The sequence below is a fragment of the Lepisosteus oculatus genome, chromosome 14 (assembly GCF_040954835.1).
Source record: "Lepisosteus oculatus isolate fLepOcu1 chromosome 14, fLepOcu1.hap2, whole genome shotgun sequence".
NCBI classification, from domain to species: Eukaryota; Metazoa; Chordata; class Actinopteri; order Semionotiformes; family Lepisosteidae; genus Lepisosteus; species Lepisosteus oculatus.
The window spans coordinates 5,175,152-5,191,460 of record NC_090709.1 but is presented as its reverse complement, the minus strand read 5'-3'; the positions used below and the strand labels follow the sequence as shown (position 1 = coordinate 5,191,460).

Below are 16,309 nucleotides of genomic sequence, written 5' to 3'. Positions count from 1 at the left end.
AATAATAATAATAATAATAATAATAATAATAATAATAATAATAATAATAATAATTGCTTACACTTATATAGCGCTTTTCTGGACACTCCACTCAAAGCGCTTTACAGGTAATGGGGACTCTCCTCCACCACCACCAATGTGCAGCATCCACCTGGATGATGCGACGGCAGCCATAGTGCGCCAGAACACTCACCACTATCAGTGAGGAGGAGAGAAGAGAAATGTAGCCAATTCAAAGAGGGGGATTATTAGGAGGCCATGATTGGTAAGGGCCAATGGGGAAATTTGGCCAGGCCTCCTGACTTTTCAAAGTCATGCTTTGTTGTGTGAAACTTTAATTATCTTTTTAGGATTTTTTGAACATGGCAACTTCCACCGAGATGGTTAGGGGGTGTTGGGGTGTTCTTCAATAGCTTTTTCATCTATACACACAAACGGATGTAACCAAGACACTCAGAACCTGTCATGCAGGGGCTGACTGCTGAGGATAGGGATCCAATGCGGTGCCCTTGGTAGGGTTGGTGCGAGACGCAGGCGTAGTCGGAGTAAACAGGCAGGGGTCCGAGTCCGGGAAGGCGTATGTCGAAGAAAACTCAGTCTTCACTCAGGTTGGGAGATTGTCAACAGAGATCTTTAATACAATCAGCTGAAGGGGAGCATATCACAGAGAAAGGGTTTCCCGTAGCACTCAAGACATGCTCACTGGACTTCATACTTTATACTGAAGTTATACTTTCCTTTTTTATACATTAAAAGTAGGCAATACTTTAACATATCAAAGGAACATACAGGGAAAGGGGCAGTGTCAGATGTCAAACAAACAGGACAGGGGGGTGCCATTTGACATCCTACAATCTGTTTCAATTTTCTCTGGTTAAATGGGTGTGAGGAATCACAGGCTTTAGTTTGCACCTAAGGCAGTGGTCTTAGGTGCGAACAGAAAACCTTTCCCACGCACAGTCACTGTCCTGACCTTTTGACTCAGTCTTCCACATGTAGCACAGGCGTAGGCACAGAATCGACAGGCGAAAGTGTAGTCGAGGGACTGGCAGGGGTCGGAGTCCGGGAAGGCGTAGAAGTTGTGTCGGTGTGGATTCAGAAGGCAGAGGCGTAAACGAAGAGACAGGCTGGGGTCAGGATCCAAGAAAGCGTAAAACAGGCGAAGGTACAAAATCGAGTGGCTAAAGCGGTAGTCGGAAAAGCGGGGTCGAGGTCCAGGGGAGAAGTCGTAGTAAGGCAAAGGTGTAGTTAGTACGTAAACTCCGGGAGAGAATCTCAATCGGGAGCAATGACCGGGGGGCAGATGAGGGTTTAAGCAGAGGACTGATTGACACGTGCACGTTTGGTATGGGGAGAGCTCGTAGGAATGCGGGAGCGCTTGCCTGCGTGAGGGAGATTTGTGGCAAAACCAACAGAATCAACCTGAACTCACAGAAAAACAAGAATGCCCCCGAGACACCTGCACCCCCTCCGGACCACTCTGGTATCAACACCCCCAAACCCATCCATACCAGCTAACGAGACTCAGAATCGGTGCAACCCTCCAACCTGGACCAAGAGCAGGATGGGACAAGAACCTGCACCACACTACGCACCCCTCATCCAGACCAGCAGGAAAGCCAGACCACAGACAGCACCATCATGTAACCCCCCTGTTCATTCCAACAGAAAAGCCGAACTGACCCCCACCAGCATGGCGACGCTGCAGCTCTGGTCACACCAGCAGGCCCAATTGGCTCAGAGCTGGAGGACATACAGATGCAGCCATTCAAAATGCGTGGGCGATACCGCATTATTTTCCGGTACGCTGTACGCAGTCTACCGCAAGTTACCGGTAAATACCGCTATTTACCGTAAATTCTCCTATAATATGACAAGCAAAATAATAGTATCCGGAATTTCGGCAAGGTGGAGCTAATAAAGCTCAACCTCTCATGTTTGAGCTGTGGCCATCAAAGTCTTTAACGAAGATATTACTAATAGTATTAATAATGAATGACCTTGGACAAGCTGTAAGTGTAAACTCAAAGTATTGCCCTGGTCAACATTCTTTTTTTCATTGACCGTCTTTGTAAAAGTAACACCACAGCATTTCGCAATCACGCATTTGTTTCCAATCATGCAAAGTACAGTAATTTTTGAGAATCGATTCACCATGCCTTTCACATGCTTATAAAAGAGATTGATTTAGGAACATAAACATATTACTGTATGAAAACTGTACTGTATACAGTATGTATATGTATATTTAATGTCTTAACTGTGCCCGTTTAAGTATTGAATATTCATATCTAATTTTACCACTGAAGGGAAATCTTAGTAGCTGAGCATAAAAAGAATAGGAGCATACTGCAACGCGTGTGAAGGCCATAAACGATATTAATTTTGGAACATAAACATACAGTATATGGCTGGTCTCGGTACTTTAAAGAAAACATACACGAAACATGGTTTCATTATGACCAGAATCGGTCTTGAGATATTTTTAACTTGATTTACAGTATTTGAGAGGTATGTCTTAACACCGATACTACAGTACGTAAATACTGCTCATGTATATGTTTCTAGGTTTATATTATGCATTTCATAAGGTCAAATTACTTTTGAGCAACTAATAAGAAGCGCGAAACGGTATGCCCAGGGCGTTTTAGTTTCGTTTTACTGGGACTCTGCTTTAACAATGTCGCCATGGATTGATTAGAGATATCAAGTACATACAAGTCATTTTTTAAATGTTGTAGTTCATCTTGTAAAAATGATACGAGTACATCATCTATCAACAATTACACAGGTTCTGTTTCCATATTGCGGATTTTGGTTACGTAATATTATTTTCTAAATTTCACGTTGTGAATATATGATTTGGGCAAACAGAGCCGCAAAGAAGTACATTATGGGTTGTTGTTGTTTTTTGCAGTTTTATCTAGAACAAGCGATGCTTAAACCTTTGTCTGATTCTTGTGAAACTATCCACACGACAGTTACAGTACCTAGGAGTTGACTTCAGTGATGTCACTGATGGGATGTTTTTAAAAATCCATCCTCTGTAAAACGTCTTCTCTAGTTGTCCTGCATATGTATTCGCTAATGAAGCTGTGTGTTCTGAGCCTGGATCTCTACATTTCTGTATGAACCAGCTTAGAGGGCTAAAGACAGCTTGTGTTTAAATTGAGTGTAAGGCAATTTATGCTTCTAAAGTCATGGTCAGCATTTATTACTGTACTGTGCTTTAAACTTGTTCTGTGCCTAGTCACATTATTTTATAGCGTTTTTATAGCGTTATCAAATCCGGTGGCGCTGTGTGTTAGTTTCCTGACTCCCATGTGACATGGTCTGTGATTGAAACCCGTGAAACCGGTTTAATTCGTCACAGCCAGCACTCCGGCAGAGAGGGGGTTGTACTCGTAAAGTAGAAGCAGGCGAGATTTCCAGCGAAAGACACCCCCCCCACCCTCATACGATTCAAATTGTATTACAGCATTGTAATTACACATTGTAATTGTATTACACATTGTACACATGCTTAAAAGAGAAGAGAGAAAATGCAAGCCTTCTTCAGGTGTGAGGGTCTTCTGCTCAGAATGAAACGCTAAAATGTAATGTAGGCTCTGAATGGGTTCAATTATGATTTGGGCTTGATTAAGGTCGCTGCCTTTCATCTAAAACCCTACTTGAATCCTTCTAAACTAAAAATCAGTGTTAGTGAGTTCTAAATAAAGAGGTATCCAGGTAACAGTGAAACGGGCGGACAGTCTGGGGAGATCACCCGTTTTCCATGTAAATAGTTCCCTGGTTCCGCACCCCTTGGTGTTTCTCTCGCTCTCTCTCGGGTCACCTGATCATTAGCTCGAAAGATTTCAGTGCTTTGTGTATATTCTAATGGTAGTGGGGGCAGGGTGTGTGGGAACAGGTTTGGTTGAAATTGCATTGGAGATCTATGTTCTTCACACCTGAAACATTTTCTCTGAAAGCATTTTCTTCGCAGTTTAACCGATCTTGTTACAGCATGTTACAGTTTACTATTATTAACCATATTAATTTTAAGTGCTTAATGTAAAATCTTGTAAAAATATATTTTCATTGTTCAAATATACATTAAGTCTGACTATCATATAATAAGTTAAATACAAAACTAAAGAAAAAATAGGGTTAAATATAATTCAAAATATTTTACTAACAATGTTAACTGTTTATGAATAATAAAATGTATTAACTAAGGAGTAGGATGGCACAGTTGTTAGTATGTTTTTTGTTTTGTTTCTTTTTCATAAATACAACAGTAGTACCTGATGTCTCAGTGGCTTTCAAAATTAAATTATGCATGCAAACCTGTGAACTAGAAAGATAACTAAGATATCCATCCATTATATTCCATAATATCCATGAAATATATGGCGCTGAAATATGTGTGACGCAGTGGTGGCCTGACACGGTGAGGTGCCCTGGCAGCTGTATGATGTAGTGGTGGCCTGGCACGGTGAGGTGCACTGGCAGCTGTGTGATGCAGTGGTGGCCTGGCACGGTGAGGTGCGCTGGCAGCTGTGTGATGCAGTGGTGGTCGGGTATGTAGAGGTGCACTGGCAGCTGTGTGTTGTGACGCAGTGGTGGCCTGGCACGGTGAGGTGCACTAGCAGCTGTGTGATGCAGTGGTGGTCGGGTATGTAGAGGTGCACTGGCAGCTGTGTGTTGTGACGCAGTGGTGGCCTGGCACGGTGAGGTGCGCTGGCAGCTGTGTGATGCAGTGATGCAGTGGTGGACTGGCACGGTGAGGTGCGCTGACAGCTGTGTGGTGTGGCGCAGTTGTGGCCTGGCACGGTGAAGTGCGCTGGCAGCTGTGTGATGCAGTGGTGGCCTGGCACCGTGAGGTGCGCTGGCAGCTGTGTGGTGTGACGCAGTGGTGGCCTGGCACGGTGAAGTGCGCTGGCAGCTGTGTGGTGTGACGCAGTGGTGGCCTGGCACGGTGAGGTGCGCTGGCAGCTGTGTGGTGTGACGCAGTGGTGGCCTGGCACAGTGAGGTGCGCTGGCATATAATGAATATATTCATGTGCATCCAACGCACAGTTCAACGCTAGCAACTACACAAAATCTAAAATATGAGCTCTACTTGCCACTTACAATACCAACAGTACCAGCTAACTTTACTAGTGACATTTTCATGGATCTTTTTAACAATAAAATTTACAACATCAGACTTCAGACACAATTAAACAGGCCTCAAAAAAGTCTGGTACAAACATTTTCAGCATGGTGAAACATGGTGAACATTTCCACCACTGCGTCACACCACACAGCTGCCAGCGCACCTCACCGAGCCAGGCCACCACTGCATCACACAGCTGCCAGCGCACCTCACCGTGCCAGGCCACCACAGCGTCACACCACACAGCTACCAGTGCACCTCTACATACCCGACAACCACTGCATCACACAGCTGCCAGCGCACCTCACCGTGCCATGCCACCAGCTGCGTCAAACCACACAGCTGCCAGCGCACTTCACCGTGCCAGGCCACCACTGCGTCACACCACACAGCTGCCAGCGCACCTCACCGTGCCAGGCCACCACTGCATCACCCACCTGCCAGCGCACCTCACCGTGCCAGGCCACCACTGCATCACACAGCTGCCAGCGCACCTCACCATGCCAGGCCACCACTGCGCCACACCACACAGCTGTCGGCGCACCTCACCATGCCAGGCCACCACTGCGTCACACCACACAGCTGCCAGCGCATGTAACCGTGCCAGGCCACCACTGCGTCACAACACACAGCTGCCAGTGCACCTCTACATACCCGACCACCACTGCATCACACAGCTGCCAGCGCACCTCACCGTGCCAGGCCACCACTGCATCACACAGCTGCCAGCGCACCTCACCGTGCCAGGCCACAACTGCGCCACACCACACAGCTGTCAGCGCACCTCACCGTGCCAGGCCACCACTGCATCACACAGCTGCCAGCGCACCTCACTGTGCCAGGCCACCACTGCGTCACATAGCTGCAAGCGCACCTCACCGTGCCAGGCCACCACTGCATCATACAGCTGCCAGGGCACCTCACCGTGTCAGGCCACCACTGCGTAACACCACATAGCTGCCAGCGCACCTCACCATGCCAGGCCATCACTGAGTCAGAGATTAAATAAAACCTCACTCACACCAAACAAATTTATATTTCTAAATATCACAACATGATCGAATTTAAGTCATTTTAATAACAATGAATAGTCACCTAGGCGTTACAATATAAACATTTATATTGATTTCAATAACGTTTTGATTTAAATCGCAAATGCGGGTTTAAATATATGTGTTTTTTGATTCACAATCAGACAAATGCAACATAAATTGATATCTTTGTCTTCTAAGTATCTTAATAAACTTTCAGCATAGCTTTCTCCCCGTTTAGATTTATTTTGGGATCAAACGTGGAAAGATTAGATTGTAATCGTTTTTATTTTTTAAATACATTTTAGAAAAGTGTAATCTATACTAAAAAGCTGTACACCACCTGCTATAAAGATACATATTGTAATACTTTCGGGTTCGGATAGGACAGACACAAGAACTCAGACTTGCGGAGTTGAAGCAAGTTAAAGCCTTGATTTTATATATCACCTTTAAAAGTGGCATCTCAAAGCAAAGTAAATACCCAACACTGATTGTATCCATCTGTCATGCTAATAAAGCAGCTTGAACTGAATTGAGAGGGGGGGGGGTATATTTGCTTTGTGTATAAAGTACACTGTGAATGTTTTCACAGCCTTCACTTTGTCGTTTTTATGCCATTTTTTGACCACGCACGAATATTCCTATGTCCGTATCTTCGCAAGGGAATCAGTGTGAATTTTAATACTAATTAAATGACCGCAGGCACTTTCCACCCCCTCTACATTCTCAGAGTAGAACAGACTAACCTTCTAATGAAAGACGGTCCACCCCCCACGGACAGGAAAAGTGCCCACAGGCTCTTAAACTTAATATGGTCAGTAACAGTAAACAGTAACATGGTCAGAAGGAGCACGTACAAACGTTTCCGAAATAACCACATGTAAGACTCTGATGCTTAAAATGTTTAGGGAGAAAGTGGAATACTGGTGTGTATTTTTTCTTTAAACTACCAATACCAGCCATATACAGTCTGTAACGTAGGGATTTCTATATGTCTTTATTTAGTGGTTACATTAGTGACAAAGGCTAAACTTTTAGCTTCAGTAACATGTACATATCTCCCCTTTTTATAAAACGACATGGTTGAAAACTGTTCCAGAGCCACTGTTGTTTCATCAGTGAAAAGTACATCATGAAATGCCTCTCCCTGTTCAATCCACTGGAAAAAAGAAAAGGAGCATAAAGCTTCTGATGGTCATAAACGATATTCATTTAGGAGCAGCATCAGAGGTATGTTTTTTAACTGCACTGCATTGGAGAGAATACCATAGTGTGTTTTTTTTTTTTTTACTCCCTGGCGGAAACTGGCTTCCAGAAGAATCAGTATGGCTCAGAGATTAAATAAAACTTAACTCGCACCAAACAAATGTATATTTCTAAATATCACAACATGATCGAATTTAAGTCATTTTAATAACAATGAATAGTCACCTATGCGTTACAATATAAACATTTATATTGATTTAAATCGCGTTTAAATCACCTTTATTTAAAACCCATAAATAAAGCTGATACTGTTTAGACTTTTAATTATTTAAAACTGTATTAAAGCAGCACGATACACAATGCAACGTAAATCGCTATCATTGTCTTCTGTGTAATAATGTTCACCTCTCTGTCCAGCAAATTTACAATAGTAATAATAATGAACTTTATTGTATATGGCGCCTTTAAAGGTGGCTCCTCAAAGCGCTTTACAGGTTAAAAACAATACTGTTAGGCTGGGAAAATTTTTTTTTAAGAAATACAAAATGAGATATAATGATATGTTCCGGCTTAGACATTAACGAAGAGCATAACGCGTGTACTGTATACACTGCAAGTACAACCCCCCTCTCTGCAAGAGTGCTGGCTGTGACGAATTGAACCGGTTTCACGGGTATTTTCAAAGTAGGAGGTGAGATTTCCAGCGAAAGACACCTCCCCCCCCTCAAAAACCCAGTAAGTACAGTACTTACTAGTTAAAGGCTAGGCTCCCGACTACAGCGAAAGGAACCCTTCTTTCATTAGAAGACAATGAACATATTTTAGCCCTGAATGAATTAATAGCAAACATGGTTTACATAAAATACATTTTTCCAAGAAAGTTTAGCCTTTGTCACTAATGAAACCACTAAATAAAGACATAAATATAAAAATCTTAAGATTTTTAAAATACATGACTTTGCTAAAATTTATTTGAAAATAAAAACAATTACCACCGCCAGGGGAGAGAGAGAACAGGGGAGGGATGTTGGTTTTGCATAAGGGGCGGGGCTATGGAAATTAGGTCGGTTTGGGAATGTGTAGTTACATGTTCTGGCTGTTTGTGAATTATCATTGTTGAGTATGGAGTGTTGAGGTATTGATTTTGTGTAATGCTTTATGTTGAAAATTGAGGTGGATTTTGTTTATGATAAACAGGATAAACTGGTATGGGAGGAAGGTTTGGTTTTGCATAAGGGGCGGGATTATGATAATTGGAGGACATTGCGAGAGTAAAATGGTTTGATATATTTGATTTTGTATTGTGGTTGTTATCTATGTTTTTGGTTGGTATTATGTTTTAATGGTTGTTTTCGTTGGTTGGTTGTTATTATGGTTATTAATAAGACGATCTATAGTTGAAATCTGAGCCTAAATAAAAAGAAAAAGCAAGTGATTAGGTTTATGAGCAATCTAATTACTTATTCGTTTAAAACGCTATATAAAATAAAGTTTATTATTAATTTGCTGGACAGAGCGGTGAACATTATTATGCATAAGACAAAGATAGCGATCCTGATCAGTTTAGAAATCTGTTTACGCTGTAAGGTTTTTACTTCTTAAACTTTTAAAATACACGTTTTGAATAGAAAGAAATCCTCTTCCTGGTACAGTATGTATAGCAAACCAGCACGTCTTTTTTCTCCAATCAGAGGGGTGTCAGATGGTGTCAGCCAATCACCATTCTGAAGCCCTACCATAATCTCTGGTATGGGGAGACCCCAGAATTCTGTCCCATAGTTTAGACAGATGATAGATACTTTTATTGATCCCGTGAGGGAAATAAAGTAAATCATTTTCATTTTAGGAAATTATTAAACGCTCGGTTAAAAGCAAAGGAGATTGTCTGTTATAGTGGACATAAAAACAAGAGTTCGCTGGCATTATATCCTGGAAGACACAGACCGGCGCCAGACCGGTAAAATGCCTGATGAACTAGGGATTGGACAGTTTCCAAGTGCTTGTACAATCGATGGAAATGTTCAAATAAATGTGCAAAAGAAATAAACAAAATAATCATTTATTTCTTTATCATATTGGGTAGCTAATGTCCTGTCTTTGCTAGTTAGTGGCTGTGTTTCTGCGTTGGGTAGCAACGGGTGACTGTTCTCAGGCGGAAGATGTAAACAGCTTAATGTTCGTGTTAAATAATTTTTTTAAATTCAATTAAACGGGCACAGTTAAGACATTAAATATACATATACATACTGTATACAGTACAGTTTGCATACAGTAATATGTTTATGTTACGCGATTAAAAAATAAATAAATAAAAATGAAAAGTCCAGCACCAGCTGGATTCGAACACACAACCTGCCAGCTGGTAGTCACGCACCTAGACGAGTAGGCTACAAGACAGCTCGCATGATCAGGTAGGCGAAACAGCCTTACACAGTCCTGCCGCAGTACACGGATATAATCATACCGTTATTAAATTCTTTAGATACGCGATTCCATATTATATTCCCTTTTAATCAAATTCTAAAAGTATGCTTGTTGACTCCGGTATCACGTTAGTTAAAGACTTCGAAGCTTACAATGTTTAGGGAGAAATGGAATACTGGTGTGTATTTTTTTCTTTAAAGTACCAAGACCAGCCATATACTGTATGTTTACGTTCCAAAATTAATATCGTTTATGGCCTTCACACGCGTTACAGTATGCTCCTATTCTTTTTATGCTCAGCTACTAAGATTTCCCTTCAGTGGTAAAATTCAATATCTACAACGGGCACAGTAAAGACGTTTACAGTAAGTCTTTCTACGACAGACCAACGGACCACGAGTGCCCCTGTCGGTCAACCAATCACGCACCGCGGTATTTTGCGTCATCGCGCGTCACGATGCACGACGCCGTAGCCAATTACTTCCGGTACGTGTCTGTACCGCGCACTTTGAATGGCTGCATCTGTACATCAAAGATGAGCAGTGTGTGTCGTGTTCACAGCTGATAACTAGAAGATTGTCACGATATTAGTTCCCCCTCCTTAAGTATGCTCCAGCCCTTTCAATTAAGACTTCATTCTCTGCACCTGTTTCCCATTCCCAGCCCACCTTAAAAGCCAGGCGCTGACGCTCATCCGGGGTCTGCATCTGATTTCCGTATTGTGCGAGTCTGGGACATGGAAGCGCCTGGTCCCGTTAAGGTTTTAATCTCGGTTCCCGTTCCTGTTCTCTGTCCGCCGGTTCCGACCTGGCCTTCGTGGTTTTTAACTTGTTCTGATGGATCTTCTGGTTTTGGACTTTCTCGTGTGTTTTGGATATTCCCTTAGGACTTCTCTTTTGGATTGTTCGCCTCGGCCACACCTCCCCTGTGCACCAGTGCACCTTGGACACGCCCCCCTGTCTTCAGCCCCGTATTCCTGCATGACGTTTCCCCAGTGTTTCCCCACTTCGTCGGATTGTGTCATCCGCATAGGGTCCGGAAAGAACTGTTCGTTACAAAGATGTCTGGAAGAGGCAAAGGCGGAAAGGGACTTGGGAAAGGAGGCGCTAAGCGTCACCATAAGGTTCTCCGTGACAACATCTAGGGAATCACCAAGCCCGCCATCTGCCGCCTGGCTCGCCGTGGGGGAGTGAAGCGGATCTCCGGGCTGATCTACAAGGAGACCCGCGGGGTGCTGAAGGTGTTCCTGGAGAACGTCATCCGCGACGCCGTCACCTACACCGAGCATGCCAAGAGGAAGACCGTCACCGCCATGGACGTGGTGTACGTGCTGAAGCGCCAGGGCCGCACCCTGTACGGCTTCGGAGGCTAAACAGGAGTGGACCCCGATGTATAAACCCAAGTGACCCAGTGACATTTGTCACTGCTGAGGTTGCTTTATGGGTCTATTTTCTATACTGTGCTGATCAATTGGAAATCAAATTGCAAAAAAGACCCGTTCCCACACCTAAGGTCAAATATTAGGAATCAAAACTGCTCGAGTGTATGGAAGCACACAGCTTTATCAAGATTTCCAAGTGCAAGATCTTTTTATTCATAAAAGACCCTATTTATGTTGTATGAGCAATATTAATATTAATACAGAATCTTTTTTCACCAAATAAATGGGCTTCCTGACTTCAGAAAGCCTTCTGGACAAATACTAAAAGAGCAAAAATTCAATTTGGTAAATGAAATGAAAACACATGAAATGAAAACACCCTACCAAACCTTGAGTACAGGCCATTCAGGATGACAATACAAAACCATTTATAATTCAACAAATAAAACCTGTCAACTGGTAATCACCACTTATCATAAAAAAATAAGTAGCAATACATAGTAGGGGACTCTTGGGTGCAAGTTAAATCCATGCAAGAAGGGGGTGTAGTGTTATATTTCCAAATCAGATATGCAAATGAGAGATCTGGCCCAGCCAATCTCAAAGCTCCCTTGGTCTGGAATGGAGCTGCTCCCCTCTTCTAGTTATTCACACTGGAGTTAGGTTACATATTAGCACATTTCATCTAACAGTTGCTCCAGAAACAAAAACGTAAACAAATGACCTGGAATGTGACCACACCTATTAGAATGTAGTTCAACAGATAACTTGTAAACCTTGTCATAAGATTTTTTTTGTTCTACAAAATATACTTTATTCCGCAAAAAAAAACATCTGAAAAGGAACATCTCACACATATTAACACTCCATGTAATAAAAAACAATGGCGGAACGGAGATTGATTGTCCGTTATCAATCTTTGGAAGTGGGGGCGGATTTGCGCAATTAAGAGAGTCCCTCCAAACCTACCACTTGCTATTGTCCTTTAATCCCTGTATAGGGCCCAAAGTCTATTCCAGCACTCCCTCGCCGTGGGGAAACCCCATTTGGCGATGTGGTGCTTCGTCCTCCTCCTGAGGTCCGCCAGGATCCTCTCCTCCAGCTCCCTCGCCCCCCACTTTATGTTGTGCCGGATGAGAGTGTTCCTTGCCTTCCACAGTCCTTGTTTTGTGAGGGACAGTAGCAGCCCCCACAGGTCCTGTGTCCCCTTGTCCAGTCCGGTGGGTGCCAGCCCCCAGCAGAATGTACTGGTAACTGAGCACCGCATCCTTTCCCAGGAGTTGCATAATGTTGTCCATTCTGCCCCACACCGCTTTGGCGAAGAGGCAGCTCCAGAACACGTGCTCCTGAGTCTCCTCGACAAAACACGTGTCCCGGGGGCAATGCGGATTCCTGGTTAGCGAGTGTCTGTAGAGGACCTCTCTGGTAGCCAGTCTCTTGTGCACAGCCATCCAGTTGAGGTCCTTCAGTTGGTTGTCAAGTTCTTTGGGCTGTGTCCTTTCCCAGACTTGTCTGGGAACCTGCAGCCTTTCGTCAGTGACCAAATGCCCCCTCACCTCTTTGTACAGGGCTCTGTGGTTGGTGCAGAGCTCTGGCTGTCTCGTGGCCTTGTACCTCCTGCTCCACTTGACAGCGTGGGTGTAGAACTTCGGTCGCCTCTCTGCCTTGGGCCCAGTGTTTGACCACTGGACCAAGTGCCTCATCGGGACGGAGAGCCACAGCCTGACAAAGTACTGGTACTTGTGGCCAATGGGCTCCTGCAGCGCCCGACAGAGGTTGCAGTAGAAGATGCAGTCGAGTTTCAGGGGGAAATGTGGGACCCCTTCCTCGACCGGCTGACACATCCGGTTTTCGAGTGATGTACTCGTACTTGCCGCCCCAGACGAGGCCGAAGATAATCCCTTGCAGCGCTCGTCTGAGTCTGGCCGGCAGCGGGTACACCACTGCCAGGTAAACCAAAGCCGGCAGGATGTCTGCTTTCAACACCATCACTTTCCCTGTGTAGGACAGCGACTGCGTTTTCCACAGACCCAGCTTCGCATTCACCTTGGCGATCCTCTTGGTCCAGTTGTTGGTCTCGTTGTCCTGGCTCTGGAAGGAAACCCCCAGTATTTTGAGGGGCTCCGTGCAGAGCTTGAGACCCTCCGGCGCTGTCGTCCTGTGCTTCCAGGGCCCGAAGAACTTCAGTTTTCTCTTTCGGCGGTTGAGTTTCGACCCCGAGGCTCTTGAGTATTGCTCCATGACCTGCAGGGCCCTCCTCAACCCCCTGTCCGACCTCAGGAACAGCGTTGTGTCGTCGGCATACTGGGAGATCTTCAGGGTTTCCCCCGCGCCTCCCGGTATCTCCAGGCCGTGACAGGGTCCCGTCTCACCGTCTCTGCTAAGGGCTCTTGAAGAGGAGATGATGCCCTCCCTCATGGTGTCTCCGAGTTTCCCCCGGCGGAAGATCCACTTCCACCATATCTGCCGCCAGGGTGTCCCAGAAGCAGGTGTAGAATTCCTTGGGGAGTCCGTCCGGCCCTGGCACCTTGCCATTCTCCATGGACAAGAGCGCCGCCTTCAGCTCCTCGGCCGCGACCGGACCCTCCAAGTCCTCCCTCACCTCCTCCGGTATTCGTGCCTTCAGCTCCTCCAGAAAAGCATCGCCTGCCTCCACCTCCGTCTGCTTTTCTGAAAAGAGCTCCGTGTAGAAAGCGGTGGCCGCTTCTACCTTGTCACTCTCGCCCAGCAGTTCCTCTCCATCTCCCCGTCTCAGGCCGTGGATCAACCTCTTTTTCTGGGCTCCTCGGACCTGATTGAGTTTGCGGAGCCTCTCCTTCAGGTCCCGTGCCCGGGCTGAATTGAAGGCTCCTCCCCCGTTAGCCGAGATGTACTCCTCCTATAGTTGTCTCTGGATTCGTGCAGCTTCCTTCCTCTCCCTGGCCGCCTTCCGTCTGCAGTACATCTGCACCAGGGTTCGGGTCCTGTCCTTCACCGACTCCCACCATTCCACCATGGAGCTGTAGCTGTCTCTCAGATCGACCCAGCTCGCGTAGTCTTTACGGAACAGTGCCTTGAAGTCGTCTTCCTCCAGTATCTCCCGGTTCAGCTTCCAGTACCCACGACCGAATGCCGGCAGGTTGGTGTTAGCCACCACCGTCAAGCGCTTGTGGTCGGAATACCACTCCGGGGACACCGTCGCCGACTCCAGGGAGCAGGTCGTGTGCAGAAAGATGTAGTCCAGGTGGCTGCATGCTCCCCGGGAGTTTTTCCATGTCGTTCCGGCGTCGTTAGGGCGGCACCGTCTGAAACCGTCTACCAGGAAGAACTGCTTGAGAAGCGACTCCAGCTCTGCCGAGCTAGCGTCGCTCCCCTTCTCCCGGTCGACGCTGAAGTCCCCGCCAAGTACCACCTGTCTGTTGGTGGTGCAGCAGCTGGCCAGGTCAGCAAACACTTCCTTCCGGATAGAGGGTTCCGTCGGAGCATAGACGTTAATTGCACTCAACTTCTGCCCACTCCAGTCGATGTCTGCAACCAGGATCCGGCCCTGCACCACCGAGAAGGAGGAAACCAGCGTCATCTCTGGGTTTCCGAGGAGGATTCCCACTCCGGAAGAGTGGACCCCTCCTACGCTCCAGCATGATTCTCCCTTCGTCCATTCCCTGGCGAATGTCAGCTTGTCGCTTTCATCCTTCAGGTGGACCTCCTGTAAGAAACAAACTGAGATAGACTTTGAGGCCAGATGATGAAAGACTCCCTGTCTTTTCATCGGGTCTCTTAGCCCTCTCACGTTAGTTGTTAGAAAGATAAGTTTCACAGTCATGATTAAACCAGTGAAAGTTGAACCTCCTCTCTTTGTGCTTACAGTGGAAAACTTGGGAGTCTACATCTGCGTTTAGCCTAGATGTAACTCCTCTCATTCGGGTCCTGGGGGGAATATGCTGGGCTCCCTCCAGGTCTCGCTGGGGACTGAAAGGTAAACATGCTGAACAGGTCCAGCCCTACCATCAGTCCCGGCTCCAGGGCGGCTTCAAAGTAATCCTCATCTTCCTCGAGGATACTCTTCGCCACCGCTTCGGGAAGGCTTTTTTCTTCCCTTTCTCCAGGAGTTTCGGGGACCTCCTGTTGTTCCTGGGCCTTGGGGGAGGGGGTTCCGACTTCCTGGGCTGCCTCCTCCGGTTGTTCCTGGGCCTCGGGGGAAAAAAGTTCAGTTTCCTCTAGGACGAGGAAACGGTTCTCCCTTACCACTCTTTTCTTTTGTCCTTCCGAAGGTGGATCCGCCCTGCATCTCTTCTCCCGCTTTCTCTTTCCCTTCTTGCTGGGAGTTATTAGGGCCCTTCCTCCGGTCAGCCATTTTGTCCGTCGTCCTGGCGGCCATCTTGTGGCACTGGTGCGGCTGGGGGTGTGGCCTCGGCAGTTTCAGTTCTTTGCGGGGGAGGTGCGGGTTCTTTGTTCTCACCTCTCTCCCTTTGTCTTGAGACCGGTTTCTGCCGGCCGGCTTCCACCACCTGCGCAAATGAAGGTTTGCTTACCTTGCATTGGTGAAGGAGGTGTCCCTCGGCGCTGCATCCGTTGCACTTTTTGGCTGCCCGGCAGGTTTTTGCCAGGTGCCCCTCTTTGTTACAGTTGTGACATCTAACGATGTCACACGTGTTCTCCTTGTGGCCGGACTGTCTGCACTTCTTGCAGAAATCCGGCATCCTGGTGTAGTAAAGGTACCCCCTGTCGGCTCCGATGTTGAAGCGGGCCGGGGGGTGCTGGAAACCGTCGACGCCCTCTAGGTCCTCTTTCAGGAGGACTCGGTACTGGCGTTTGCCGTACCAGACGCCGCAACTGTCCCTGATCTCCGTCGGTTTGCCCACCACAGTTACATACCTCCATAGGTACGCTGGTACCAGTTCCATTGGTACGTAGGGGTTGTATGTGAGGACTGTGATGGTCCTCTGGTTTGTCTTCCTCATAGGCTCCGGCCTGAAATCAGAGAAACGGGGGTGCTTACCTTTTTCTCTGATCATTTTCGTTGCCTTTTCATATGAGTCGACCGTGGCCATGTAGGCCTCCATGTATCTCTCTGCCTTGTTGTCTTGCAGGCAGTAGAGATCTTCGGCCACCAACTGCAGGATCCCTCTCAGGAAGGTAATGAAA

At 46.3% G+C, this 16,309-nt stretch overlaps 1 protein-coding gene, 1 non-coding gene and 1 pseudogene across 2 annotated transcripts in view; 1 reads left to right on the top strand and 2 right to left on the bottom strand.

Moving 5' to 3' along the window:
- The window catches only part of LOC102695046 (zinc finger protein 721-like), a 1,154,024-nt pseudogene that overhangs the window by 303,470 nt on the left and 834,245 nt on the right, over nt 1-16,309 (top strand).
- LOC138242831 (zona pellucida sperm-binding protein 3-like) overlaps nt 1-16,309 on the bottom strand; it is a 496,704-nt gene that overhangs the window by 39,362 nt on the left and 441,033 nt on the right. The window lies entirely within an intron of this gene.
- Nucleotides 11,469-11,524, bottom strand: LOC138243836 (U7 small nuclear RNA). The gene has a single exon (XR_011192454.1). It is a non-coding gene; the product is annotated as a U7 small nuclear RNA (small nuclear RNA).